This window comes from Marmota flaviventris, chromosome 4 (genome assembly GCF_047511675.1).
Source record: "Marmota flaviventris isolate mMarFla1 chromosome 4, mMarFla1.hap1, whole genome shotgun sequence".
Taxonomy (NCBI): domain Eukaryota; kingdom Metazoa; phylum Chordata; class Mammalia; order Rodentia; family Sciuridae; genus Marmota; species Marmota flaviventris.
The window spans coordinates 151,353,313-151,368,543 of NC_092501.1; the positions used below are offsets into that span (position 1 = coordinate 151,353,313).

Here is a 15,231-nt window from a genome sequence, read left to right on the forward strand (position 1 = left end):
TTTTACAGAGAGCAACTGTTAAAACATGTTGCTGCCTGATGATAGGCTCAGTCAACTTTATAAGCAAAATTCTCACTTTTTTTCCCCTTCACGTTTTGGATGAACTATAGTTCTACCTAATTTTAAATTAGCTACATTAGCCATTATTTAGACACTGTGAATAGAAACGCCAACCTGATCATATTTGACTAATCCATTTTATGTGATTATGTACACGGTACAAGATGATCAACAGCCTTTTCTCTTGCTTCCCTGTCTGCTCATGTGGTGCTCAATCTTTCCTCTGCTAAGTAAGTCCTCCTGGATGAACCCCGATCTGCTCTCACTGCTGTTTCACTGAATAACTGTTCTGCGCAATTAACACTGCACCTCCTGCTGCCCATGGTTTGTGACACGTCATTCAAACCTGACTTCATCAGTATGAAACACTTCTAGGGAAACAGCACTCCTGTCCTCTCCTTGATTTATTTCCATGCAGGCCTTACCATGCCACCTCTCAGCAGTATTAGATATTTCTTATGAAAAAGCATCTATCTTTTGGCTATTTATTTTAGATTACAGAGGATTGAACTAGACAATAATAGCATCTAGTACATATTGACCACTTCCTCTGTGTCAGGCATGTCTCATCCCATTTTAGCTTCACCAGGACTCTATGGGATAGGTAAACACAGGGCACAAGGATGCTAAGGTGGTCATGTGCTGTTGCTGAGCTAGTTGCATGAGGCTGCAAAGCTAGCAAAAGGTAGAGATCGACTTTGACCTCTGTTGTCTGACCTGAGCCTAGAACTCTGACCAGGAAGCACACTGTCAGTGCAAAAGCTGTCGGGATGGTTGCTGAGATATAAGAACTTATAACTGACTGTTTTTCAGATTTTGTATAAAGATAAAACATGTACATTATGTACATTTCAAATGCACTCTGAAATAGGGTTGTTTGTTTTTTTAACCTTAAATATACTGAAAAAGATTTACGACATTGAGAGCCTTAATGAATGGACACTGCATTGCAATTGGATTGTACTGGGTGACCCATGGCATAGCCTAAATCAATCCAGGAGACTTTATTTTAGAGAATATGGCTTGTAAAAGTTTCTTCGGAGCACTTAGGAAAGGCAGTAAATGTACTGTCCCAAATCCTTCTCCTCCCCTGTTGGAAGATAAAATGGCTATTATAATCATGGGTCACTTCAAGTTCAATGGAACTTACTTTCTGGGGGAAAAAAATGGCCAAATAAAAATCTAGTTTTCTATCTATTGTCAGTGATAAATGTCTGACCTACTTCAAGATCCTTTTGCTAGGGTTCAACTCATTTCCATGCAGCAGGTCTAACATGCCAATAATGATGGAGAGCCTGAAACACCAAAGGATTCTGTGGATTATCACTCGTGCTCTGCAGACAGACAGCACTTCATTTAAGCAGCTTTCCAGATATCTCACTGTGGATCTGATGGAAGGATTTAGTGTAAAGCCCAAGGTTGTAACCTTTCGTCTGTGAGATGGAGCCTTTGACCAGGGGTGTAGCATAGAAATGGCCTCCCTGTGGCATCCTTCTTATGCACCCAGCTTTGAAGGACCACAGTGACTTTCACATTTTTACCTTCTTTCATGAAGAAGCATGATAATAAGGATATTTTTTCATCTCACGCATTCCAATTTACTTCTTTATTAATTCAACATGTTTTCATTACCTATCAGAGAGAGGACTTATTCAAAGGCAGAAGTCCATTAAGTTTAGAAATCTATGGCAAAGAAAAAGCTGATGGATAATTTGGGAGAATTGGAATGTGCTGTGCTATTACCTGCATACCTTCTACCAGTGGTGCCGGGATTGAGATATTACTACAGGTCAATTTAGGTAATGGGATTCTCTGAGGTCACACGATTTGAATTAAACCAAAATACATAGATCAAAATTGGATGCATGCTATGAGGAAATAGATAATAGGAGTCAAAGCTCAGGGTACTTGATAAACAGAGGCTCAGGGTCCTCAGGGCCAGAATCAAGTACCCAGTATGTCTAAGAGCAAAGAACAGAGAATTCTGCAAACTCTGAAAAATGGACATGATGGGGTAATTCATTGTGGCATTTTTCTAAAGTGAGGTCCTATAAGCTTTATTGAAAGCGAGGCTATTTTCATCGATAAGTTGGAAACAACCCCAAAAAGCTGTGATGTAGCCAGACATAGGAATACTACTAAGCAATAAAAAAGAACAAAAATACTGATACATGGATTGACTTGAGTGAATGTGAAAGTTACTATGCTGAACTGAAGGGTCCAGACACAGAGGAGTACCTGTGGTATGATTCTACCTTTTCATGAAATTCTGAAGAAACAAACAAATAAAATCAGAGTTTATCTGAAACTAGCGAAAACCAGTTCAATGGTTTCCCAAGGCTAGTGATTGGGGAACAAGGTGATTTCAATGTATATCTCATTAAATTTGATTTTTTAAGAAAGTGAGGCTGTTTCCAAACATTTCACTTACATGGAACTTTCCCAGAATATCCTCAATTTGTGAAACAAGGATGCTTGTATATGTTGAATATCTTTGGACAACAGTGTTATGGGATGCATTTCTATGATCAAAAGCATTTTTAGAAAGCTTTGAGGATTTCATGGTTTCCTAGATAAATATTGTTTGTTCCTTGAGGTCCCCTTATATTGAGCTAGGATAAGACCTGCTGTGAGCTGGGGAGTTGGCAGGCATGGGTTTCAGATTTGACTTTGCCATTCTTTAGTTTTGGATGTTGGGCAATTTACTTAGCATCTTACAGCCACACTTCCCTTATTCTAAAATGGAGAAAATAGAAGTGACTGTGAGGCACTCAGTAGTATGTGCGGCTTGTAACATCCGTTCAGGAAAGGCTCCTGTTCCATTTGTGTAAACTCTTGTTTGAAACCCTTGCCAGTGTGCTCCTGATGGTGATGGAGTGAGTCGGCCCTTCATCTGTTACAGAGCAGAGAGGTCACACCGCTGTTGTTCTGCTATTTGGTGACCACTTGGCCTCTCCCAGTTCACTGAAAGATGCTTAAGATGGCTTCTGATCTGTTCCTCTGCTGTGGGCATCTCCTACTAGACTTGTATGTGGTACATTCTCCATCAGTGTAGGAACTTCCTTCATTCTTGAAGCTTAAAGAATCATCCTCCCTTTCCATCTTAACACCTTCCTTCAAAATGAGCTATTACAGAATCCAAGCCTTGTTGTTGGGCCAACATCTAAAGCCTTTATGGATTTGAACAATTATATGGGGAAAAGAGGAGTTAAGTAGGGATAAAAGAGCATATGTTTAACCCTTTCCACCCACACTAGGGATCAGAGGGGCATCCCCAACAATGGTCAGGAGAATACTTGGGCAAAACTTCCATTGATTTTCTAAGGAGGAGAGCAAATGAAGAATGTTTCCGTACTCCAGGGAGACAAGAAATGCTTCAATCTGGGGGTGTAATAATTTTGGACTAGACCACAAGCCTTCTTCCCCATGGTGCCTTCTTATAGTCATAAACATTGGCTTGACCAACTAGCTTTTATTCTTCATGCATCTTGTCTTGTCCTTTGCTCTTTAGTCATTAGCCGGGATGGCTGGACCCTTGACTATTTAGGATTAGAATCTATGTCCCAATAGCCTATGTTACAAATTTCAAGATTTCTCCCTGCGTAGTTATACCTCCTTATGCTTTCTAGGTTAACATTTCATTACTAATTGTAATAATCATTCAATAACAATGAATGAATCATAAATTTATAAATAAGTTGATCTGATTTATAGCATTGCTTAAGTATGCATTTTCACATAGATTTTTTTTTTTTGTGGCATGTTCTTTTTCTCATCAGCAACATCCTAAAGTTGGATATTTATGTGGATATGGAAGGAATTACTTTGGGTTATAGGTTCTATGTGCCCCTCTCTATCTATCACTCCTCACTTCTCTCTTCCCCTCCCCCAACCTGAAAAGAAATCACCAGGCATGTACCTGTTGCTTCCTACAAGTATTCTTCTCACCAAAGCATTGTAGAAGGGGATTTTCTATGCTATTTATATTTTTGAGAGGCAAGTAAATCAACCAGACTGAAATGAAGATAAGAAAAATATAGTGTTGTAGACTTTTCACCTGACTGGACCTTCTTCTGCATATATCTAAAAGATATCTATTCTGGGCAACAACAGAAAAACTAAATGCATATTTCTCTCCCTTCTTTTTTTTTTTTTTTTTTTTTGTGTGAGATACTCTGGATTGAACTCGGGCACTAGACCACTGAGCCACATCCCAACCCTATTTTGTATTTTATTTAGAGACAGGATCTCACTGAGTTGCTCAGCATCTTACCATTGCTGAGGCTGGCTTTGAACTCACGATCCTCCTGCCTCAGCCTCACAAATTGGTGGGATTACATTACAGGTGTGCACCACCGTGTCTGACTTCTCCCTTCTCTTTTTAACAACCCCTAAATACTATTGACTGCAGGTGGGAGAAGAGGAAGTGAACAAGTACTTCTGTTCTTCATGTGGAGTTCAACTAAATAAGGCAGACTTTATGAACCATTTAAAAACTTAATTTTGGGCCAAGGTATGGACTTAAGAAAATTCAACTTCTTTTAATACACTATGCAGCAACATATATCAAAAGTGAGAATTCCTTTCATACTACATGCCATTGCTTCAAGTGCCTTCCTTTACAGTCCTGGGAAGGAAAGAGTTTCACCGATTGTTATATTTTACAAGTTAACTGACTTATTCTCCAGTATAATTCTAAATGGGAGAGACAGGGTCAGATCAGTATAGAACATAGGTGAACTTTCAGAAGAAAATGCTCCCCAGTTGAAGCTGGGTAGTGGCACATGTGGTTGTAGTCCACTCACCCACCCAGTTTTCTCTACAGTGGTAGACTGCTGACAGGGTCCATTTGTCCTGCAAAAGACCAGCACTGCTGAGAAGGAGAGTCCTCTCCTGACATCATTGTATCAGGAAGCAATCATATGATGTGCTACAGAGGTCCAGGGATTTCTTTCCTTTGTGCCATTATCAAGTGCTATTTCAGAAATACAAATGCTTATTAAAGAGTGCACTTAAAATTGCATTGCAGTCACCAAGCATTCCCACCTGGTCTCAAATCTCTGTGATTTCTTGCCAACTTAACATACATTCATGGAAAACTCCACCATCTAAATACTTCAAATAGAGAGCAATCAAAAGGGCAAACTAGTAATTCCCCCAGCATGTTTCTTAAATGAAGGGTGTTTTCTACAAACCCAGTAGTGTACTCTATCTAACATGTTCTTTCCAATAGATGATACAGTTTTGTGATTTTCATTATAATAAGTAAAAGACATAAGTGAATGAACAAATTCTGGTTGGTAGCCTCTCTAGCTAGTTCCCAAAGATTTTAAAAATGGGACAAAGGCAGGGAAGGAGACAAAGTACCCCAAAGCAGGTGATCACAGTTTCCATCTCAACACAGCCTTACTGAGCCTTAGCTTACCTGGGATAACCATTTGACAGGTTTTTTAAAAATTTTTTTTAATTTATATATGACAGCGAAATGCATTACAATTCTTATTACACATATAGAGCACAATTTTTCATATCTCTGGTTGTATACAAAGTAAATTCACACCAATTCATGTCTTCATACATGTACTTTGGATAATAATGTCCATCACATTCCACTTATCATTTCTAACCCCATAACCCCTCCCTTGCCCTCCCACTCCTCGCCCTATCTAGACTTCGGCTTGATGGTTCTTACGATCAAAAAGCTTTTGAAAGAGCCAAGATTGGAATCCCCAACTGCCCCTCAGGGGAAGACTCTGACCTGAGGTTTCAGTACTCTTTTCCCCTTCTCCCTTCCCTCCTCACATAGCCTCAAGTTGCCTTGACTATAACCCAAGCATCATGGCATTCCATGGTTTGTGGTTTTAAGGATGAAACAGGATCTGTGTGCATGCTCTTGGTGAACTGTCTGATTCACAGGCATGTCTCCATAAACAAAGCATTCATCTTCCTTATCATTTTTACTCGGATCCGTGTCACTGCTACAAATACTAGTACTATTACTCATTCCAACAAAAATTGCCTCGTGCCCTGCTGAAATTAATATATTTTCTACATAGATATCCTGGACAATACAAATTTTGTTAGTTTTTATAATAAAATAGCATGATAGTGTGTGATCCACCACAACTTACTGATATGGGCTGTGTACCCTCAAAATTCATATGTTGACACCCTGCTTCTGAATACTTCAAAATGTTACTATATTTAAAGATGAAATCTGTACTATACTATATTAGGGCCAACTCTAACAACTGACATGGAGTTGTTAGAGTTGGCCCTAATCCAACATGACTATCTTCAACGTGGTATCTTCATAACAAGATGAGATCAACATACACATATGCATGTGCATGTGTGTGCATGCGCACACGCACACACACACAAACACACACGCACACAAACACACACACACACAAGACAGCATGTATATGCAAGGAGAAGGCATTCTACTGGCCAACGGGCTAAGCCTCATAATAAATTCAGTGCTGCTAACACCTTGATCTTGGATTTATAGCCCTTATAACTTGGGGAAATAAGTTTCTTTTGTTTGAACCAGTCAGTTTGTGGATTTTACAATAACCATAGCAAACTAATATATTTACTACATTAAAACAATACCTATTTTTTTAATGAATCTTTACTTTAAGCAGAGCTCACAGGGACAACTACTACCTTGTCACTTATTTCTTCACCTGGGGCAGCTGGAGAGCAGGGAGCTGAAATCATCTAAGACTCATCCATTCACACATCTGAAGACTGATGTTGGTAGCACCAGACCTACCTGTAGCCTAAGTTTCCTTATGACATAGCACCTGTTTCCAGGGGCAAAGGTCCCAAGTCAGAGCCAGGCAGAAACTTTGTCACTTCTTCTAACCTAGCTTTAGAAACCATATAGAAGCAGGGGAAATCCTGGGGAATGATACTGGCCAAATTATATTGTTACATTTTCCGGTACAGATATCTAACAGTGCATCCTACCATTATGTGCAATTTAGAGTGTACCAATTAAAAAATGAAAAAGAAGAGATATACTAGCACTTCTACAGCATTGTATTCACCAGAATCAAGTCACAGCAGCCAGTCTTGTTCAAGGGGAGAGGCTCTAGTCTCTACTTTTCTTTAAAATGGGAGTCATGTCCATGATTGTGCAGCTGTTTTAAGATACGTAGAGTTGTTAAGTCAAATCATCTGAACTACAGCTATGTTAATTTCATGGCACTTAAGAATTAACACACTTTTATGTGAAGAAATATCTTATATTTAAAATTAGAATACTAAGTGGACTTCTTATGGAGTCTATATAGTAACTTCTATTGAATTACTTTGATTTTCTTAATCTTTATTTCAGTCATCCAATTTTTTCTAAGCAAAAGCAGGACAATTAAAATCCTTTACTAGTCTGAGGTTTTTATGACCTCGGTAATCATTTGGTAGCTGTACACATGTCTCTAGATGGGAAAGAGGGGGAGGAGGGGGGGATGGGGCAGGCACGGGTATGACAGAGGACAGGTGTGCTAGCATCAGATGGAGCCCAAGTCTGAGTTCTTCCTCAGACTGTGTTGTTTCATAGTTGTCTGACTTTTGGCAAGTTACTTAAATAACCAAGACCCTGGGTTTTTCCATGTGTAGGCTGGGTTCACCAACACCTACCTGGACGGAGTGCGTGAGGATTAGATAAGTTGCTGTTGGTAAAGCCCATAGCTTTGAGCCCAGCCTATTAATCATACTTTCCTAAGCTCTACAAGATAACAAACACAGATCAAAATATCACAGTTCTAGTTTATTAAACTATAATGACTTCATAGAGGATGATAATCAGTTGTCCTTAAAATAACCCGTTTGATCTGTGCGCCTCGTCTTTTCCCGCTGTCTTTGTGTAACACCAGACTAAATAGTAGACTAAATAGTATGCCAGTATTTCACAATAACACTTCACTCCAGAGTAAATTTTGAAGGCAGGCACATTTTGCTCTTTTTCCAAAGGTTTTTATGATCAGAACAGATTGGAAGTCAGGTGTTATAACACATCTTCAGTAAGTTCCACTTTTTAATCCAAGTGTCATTTACAAGTTCATAACCATTTTCCCTGGTAGAAACTACTGGCTTATACTCATTACTGAGAGTCAGTGTTACTGGAACAAAGATCTATGATGTCCCCTGAATTTCTACACAAGAATTGCTGAATGAGGGACAGCAATGAAAAAAAAAATTGCAGTGGAGATCCAAATGTTAGGTTTTTTTTTTCCTTATGTGCCTGAAATTTTACTTTAAGTATATTAATAAAGATGTTTTTTGCATTTCATTTTCACTGAATTTATTTCTGATTAATGCAGTTCTTATTTTTCCAGATAAGAAGCAAGAAAAGAAATAAATAAAACAAGTTTTCAGACTGATTGCTAATTTATATGAATTCATGTATTCAAATTTATGATCTTTGAATCAAACACAAGTGCTCAATGCTATTTTTCAAATCTCTGACATTATTTACATAAAAGCCTTTTTTGAAATACCAAAAGAGATTATTTGTCATTGAAGAAATTTCAATAGTACCCTGATGCTTCCTGAAGATGTTTTGAAGGTATGTGAGAATAAAATACTATTTGGAAGTTAAAATGTGCTAAAGAAAAACACTTCTGAGTAGAAATACCCAAATGAAATTTTCTTAGCTTCCTAGTTGGTGTCAGTCTTTAAAAATACATTTGAAAGATCCATTTTTATAGTTAAGAATACCAACTTTAAAGAATGGTTTACTTTATAACATATGTTCTTACAGAGTAATGTATTACTTGCCTCTTGCTGCTATAACAAATTACCACAAATGTTATGACTTGAAACAACACATATTGATTCTCTTATAGTTGTGGGGTTAGAAGTCTAAAGTACTTTAACTACCATTGTTTTAAAGGAGGCCCGTGGACATTTTGTGTAATTTTTGTTTTAACCAATGAAAGAGGTCACACCATCACCCACTGATGTAAAATAATCTCTAAACTGTTTACTGCTAGTTGCTAAGGATTTTCTATAAAAAAATAATTTAAACCTTGTCAGTTTCCTAGTCAGGCATAGTGGTACATTCCTGTCATCCCAGTGATACAAGAGGCTGAGGCAGTAGGATTACAAATTCTAGGCCAGCATCTGCAATTTTGTGAGACCTTGTCTCAAAATTTTAAAAAATTAAAAGAGCTGGGGATATAGCTCAGTGGCAAAGTGCCCTTGAGTTTCATCCCCAGTATGGCAAAAACAAATACACAAACATTTTCAAGTAATTTCTTATTCCAATTCCAATATATTGGCAGTTAAAGGCAAGTATAACATTTTAATTCTATTTAACACATTCTTTCATCAATGGGGGGATGATTAACAGCTAATCTGTATTATATTTAAACAAATAATGTTACTTGACCTGGATTGTGTCTCCTCTGGTTTTGATATTCTGATCTTCCATGTATATAGAACTGTTATTCTTAACTTGGGTGATTTGGGCCAGGAGGGAACATCTGGCAATCTCTACAGACATTTTGGGATATCCGGCTCCACCTGTCACTTATGCCCCAGTTGAGATTCCTTGATGCAGAATGATATGGAACTTGTGACATAGAATCTGCAAAATTTCATTAACATAATAAATGGAACACATTATTTAAAAGCAGACTCTTTCATATATAAACAAGGCTTTGGATCTTCTCAGGTTTTTCCTTTTCTCCAAACCAGTTCCTACTTTCTTCATCCCTACTTCTGGAAAAATCCTACTCTCCACAAAGTCTTCATACAGAAGAACTCGGAGGCATCCTGGATTCCTCTTTCACTCATTTCCCGAACTCAAGGCACCAGTAATCCGTGATTGCTCTGCCTTCAAAGTCTGTCCTCCATGTGACCAGGTCTTCCCGTCTCCACCATGCCACCTGTTTTCAGCCACTCATATCTTTGCCGGGGCTCTGCAGTAGCTTCCTCACCTACCTCCCTGCCTCCTTTCTCTCTCTCTCTCTCGACAATACATTCTCTAGCAGCTCGGATTTTAGAGTTTACATGAAGTTACATTGCTCCATGCCAGGGATTGTCATTGCAAATAGAAAGCAATCCTCACATCTTTCCAGGCCCTACCTGATTAAGCTTCATCTCACTTGACACAGACTTACCAGAAGTGACTAGCTCCCCGGCCAGCCCAGTCTACTCCAGGTCTTTAGATAAACTAAACTCATTCCCTGCTTCTGTGCTTGCTGGTCTTTTTACCTGGGTGATCCTACACCTCCTTCTCTACATTCCTCAACACTAGGCATTTTTTTATATCATCTCAGATCAGGGACACCCTTTGACATGACCTCCTCCTAGAGACATCCCAGAAGTTCTAGAGTTGTATTGTTTCCTTAAGACTTTCCAGGATCTAGAATCATCATATATAATTTTGTACTTATTTTTGCATTTTATTTTATTCTTCTCTCCAGTATGTTCACAAACTCATGAGGGCAGAGATTTAGGTTAGTAATACCACTGCAGCTTTTTGCATATGATCATAGACTGTTTTACAAAAAGTTTTCAAAAGAGAGAATGACTGAATCAGTAAATTGATTCAGTTAATAATTTTGAGTCCCTCTTACCCATGCAAAGTATTCCATCAGAACAGAGTAGAGATTACAAGTTCTATGTCCTATCAAGTATGCAGACATACTTTATATACTGGGCCTCAGTTTCCATTTTGTATCTCAAGATTACCCTGCCAAATATCCTAACTTACTATCTACTTTTCTCCTATATATCTTCTTAACACCCAGTTCTACTTCTATTTATCCCCTAAATAAAACTCTTTAGATGACTCTTATAAAAAATATCAACAGAAAATTTCACTTGATTGTTGCTTTTAGATTCTATCATGATAACCACCTCAATCTTTTAAATACCTTTTTAAAGGAGAAATTTATCTTGTCTCACTTGTGAATCTAATACATTATAGGATCCACTTCAGTAATCCAGAGGAATAGAAAATTGCAATTCTGTAGTCTCCCCAAGCCCACCTCTTCTATTTAACATTTATCCCTTGCTCTAAGGTAAGGCATATCAGGTCTCAGAAGGAAGGGAGTGTGTCTCTGTTGTTCAATATTGTGTTCTTGTGCTGGGAGCAGTGCCTAGCATACAGTCTTTAGCAAATATCTGTAACATGAGTGAGATCATACATAGAGAGAGTAGTTAGCATGGTAGGAGACACCTGGCAGGTGCCCAATAAATGATTCATATGGCAGGGGAGAGATGTTCAATCTAATCATCTGCCTCCTGCTGGTAATGAGGCCATTTGGGGAATCCACTAGAGACACCATCATAGAGAAGGAGACAAGCTGCAGGGAACAGAGAACCCATTCATTCCCTGGCGAGGGTCTCAGTAGAGGCACTGAATGTGGCTAGTGTGGAAGGTGGGTGTCAAAATTAATAACATCTTCCTAACAAAGCTTGAGCATTTAATTAAAATGAATTTAATACCAAAGCTAGACTGCAGTATGGAAGAGCCAGAGGCAGGAGCTAAACAGTAGTGGGGTCCTGTCAATGATAAAATTAGCAAGGAAGTGCTCCTTGGGGGACCCCAGAAATCATATGAGAGCAGACTTCAGTGCATGATTGAGAATTAGGGTAGGAATGGGGATGATATCTATAAACTTTTTTAAAATTACCTGTTTGTATTCCCTTTGTGCATTGCTTAAAACTGAGCAGTGAAGGACTAATTAATTATGTTGCTAATTTTTTTAGAGTCCTCCTTTTGCAGAAAAATTACTGTAAACTTGATATTTGAGCATTAAAAAGGCATACTTTTTAAAGCAATTCTAATAACTTCCTTTAGCTTACATTAAGTGATAAAAACTAAATAAAATAACCCAACAGAACACGGGCACTGGAAGTCAGCTGCTTCGTGACCAAACATTCATCACTGTATCATCACCTGCTTCTTCATGTGAAGACACATGTCTCGCTCATAGAGGTCACTTGCTCAAGGTCTTTGTTGCATAAAAGTAAAAGATTCAGAGATCACTCTTAAATTCTTTTCTATCTAAACATATCATTTTAATACTCTTACATTGCTATTAGAATCTAATAATTCCTCAAAGGTAATGACATACATTTCATTTATTTTATTCCTGCCAATATATTTCCATTATTGCCTTAAAAGAAAAGGAATTCTTTTCTTCTATATTATCTATGAAGGAAATTTGGTTTTCTCCTCTTTATTTTTATTGTAGGTAATGCTTTCAGTCAAAATCGGCAAGTTCTTTGCCTTCATACTAAATACTGAATAAAAAAGTTTTATTTAATTGTAGTGCATGTATTTACAGGTTCATCTTCTCTGGATGTGTTGCCCAGGTGTATAAGCTCCCAATATGCAGGTTTCTCCTGTTCAAAGGGTAAAGACACATTCTCTCTGGAGCTCCTTTCCAGTGAAGTCCAAACTCTTATAGGTTTTGGCATTGTCTTGAACTTTGTACTTAAAGAACATTATTCCATTGTCTACATGACAAAATATAGGAGTGGTTGTATCTTATAAAAGAACTGTAACAGGGCTGGGGTTGTGGCTCAGTGGTAGAGCACTTGCCTAGCATGTGTGAGGCACCGGGTTTGATTCTCAGCACTGCATATAAATAAATGAATAAATAAAGATCCATCAATAAATGATAAAAATTTAAAAAATATAAATAAGAAAACTGTAACATAAAACATAAATTTGCTTCCATAAGCACTGAAACTATATCAACTAAGTAAAACAGCTATGGATTAGTATATATTAATATAATATGTTAAATTTAAGTAGGAACTATCAATAAACACACTCAATAATATGACAGCAATTTAGTATACTAATGTATATGGATAGTGCCTACTTTACACCTACCCATTATAATATGAACTATTGAACATTATAATAAATGAGCTGGATCACACAGGAAGAGTCATATGATATGGTTATAAATTCTTATTCATAGGTATTGGGGGGCATCCTTTATGAATCTAATGTGATATTTAAAGAATTACCCCATTTTCAAATTTTAGACATGTTAAAACACATTTTTATGAGAAAATCTAATATACATATACACACTGGGAAATATTCTAATATAATTTTCAAATGGGTTTATTTTTCAAATTCCTTAATCAAGGAAGCTATAAAGTTAACACAAGATACATTATTTTAATTTAATAAAATAGTATATGATAGATTAAAAAATTGGTGATGTCTATGTTAAGGAATCCAGTCCTCTATTTCCAATAACTCAAAAAATGCTTATTTATTCAGAATCATCTTGTTCTTAGTGGTCAGTAACAACCAGCAGCTCAAAGATAAAAATAAATTTTATGTTATCACTGGAGATGTAATTTTGTTTTGAGAAGTTGTAGATTTAGGGTTTGTGATACTGGAAGGAGATCATAAATACTCCCCTTGTGACATTGTCTTTGGGATAGAATCTTTTACATTGGTGGAGAAGGAATAGCTTGGATGCTGATACCCATAAGTGACTCTAGGTGACCTAAATGGCAGCAGCATTCATAAATAGAAAAGTGAGAAGGTGGAGCTGGTGTCAGTGGGAACATTGTAAATTTGGTTTGAGAAGCAGCAAGTATTAAAACCAGAAAGCAGTTGGAAATACGAGAGTTTATCCTTGGGAGAGTGTTGATGCTGGAGAGAAGGAGTTGGTATTTATCTAAAGAAAAGGTGATAACAGTGAGAGCTTTGGAAAGGACAAGTTTGCAGAATGACAGGAGAAATCAAAGAGAAGAGGACCAATGCTATCCATCATTTGAATGTTCATGTTCCCTAAAAATGTTATGTTGAAATATGAGCCCCAGTGTAAGAGTGTCATTAGGTGGGGCCCTCAGTAGGTAATAAGGCTTTTAGGGATCTAGCTCCGTAGGTGAAATTAGTGCCCTTATAAAGGGTTTGATGGAGTGAGTTTGGCCCCTTTTTCTCTTCTGCCATTTGAGAACACAACTTCCATTACCTTTTGCCCTTTCAGCCCTTCTGCCATGTGAGAACATAGCATCCAAGGTACCATCTTGGTTGTAGGGTCTAGGGCCATCACAAGGCACCAAAGCTGCCAGCATCTTCATGTTGAACTTCTGGGGCTCTAGAGCTATGAGAAATAAATTTATGTTGTTTATCAATTACCCAGTCTGTTTTTCTTTTTTAAATAGTATCACAAGTGGACCAAGGTTGGCAGTCTTGCAATCTTAGGTAAAAATACATTCAGGAAAAGCAAGAATGGAGGTCAAAGAAGAGAAAGAAGAAACAGAAAAGCAAGTCTAGAGCAGACAGACAAAAATAGGAGTTTTTCAAAAGTGGGACCCAAGAGAGTAGTCAAAAAGAAGCAAGAAGGACTAGAAATATGTGTATCTTTCAAACACAAAGAGAGAAAGAATTTCAAAGGATATGAGGAGGTCAATGGAATCAAAAGCCAGCCCATCATCCCTCAGGTTACCTTGATGCTCTTTGCTGATCAGCTACTGTCTTGAGAGTGCTGGAACACTCTATTGAACTCAGTCTGGTAATGATACAAATTCATTTCTCCTACCCTAAAAAGAATGGTTTTGAGGCTGATATGTGGTATACTGGTGAATGAGGCATATTTTGATAGTCTTTTTTCCCTTTGGATGATCATTTTTCCATGTTTTATTGAAGTCATTGCCAGGACCCTAGAAAGAAATCCAAATGTAATTATATCTTTGGAGTAATGGGTGCTCACAATTAGTATTGGCAAAAGATTTTTGTTATAGAGTTGCAGAATTTAAGGGGTAGCATCTTCGCTCTTCCTAGCACATGCCATATGGGCATGATTGTGACCAAGCATCTAAATGTCATTGGACATTGATGGCCAATATTTAAATGACATACAATAGTTTGGGGTCAACATGGGCTTTAAAATAGTAGACTTGGGCTGGGGATGTGGCTCAAGTGGTAGCACGCTCGCCTGGCATGCGGGCGGCCTGGGTTCGATCCTCAGCACCACATACAAACAAAGATGTTGTGCCCGCCGAAAACTAAAAAATAAATATTAAAAAAAAAAGTTTAAAAAAAATAAAATAGTAGACTTAAAATCTCTGTTGTCTTAAGTTGAATTCAATATTTGGCTATATTGGCATATAAACCAATTCTCTCTGATCACTTAGAGTGACTTACCATAAACCTGATGCATGAAGTTG

The 15,231-nt window shown here is 37.7% G+C and overlaps 1 protein-coding gene across 1 annotated transcript in view; it reads left to right on the forward strand.

Annotated features, from left to right (window-relative positions):
* The window catches only part of Gpc6 (glypican 6), a 1,056,528-nt gene that overhangs the window by 554,246 nt on the left and 487,051 nt on the right, over positions 1-15,231 (forward strand). The window lies entirely within an intron of this gene.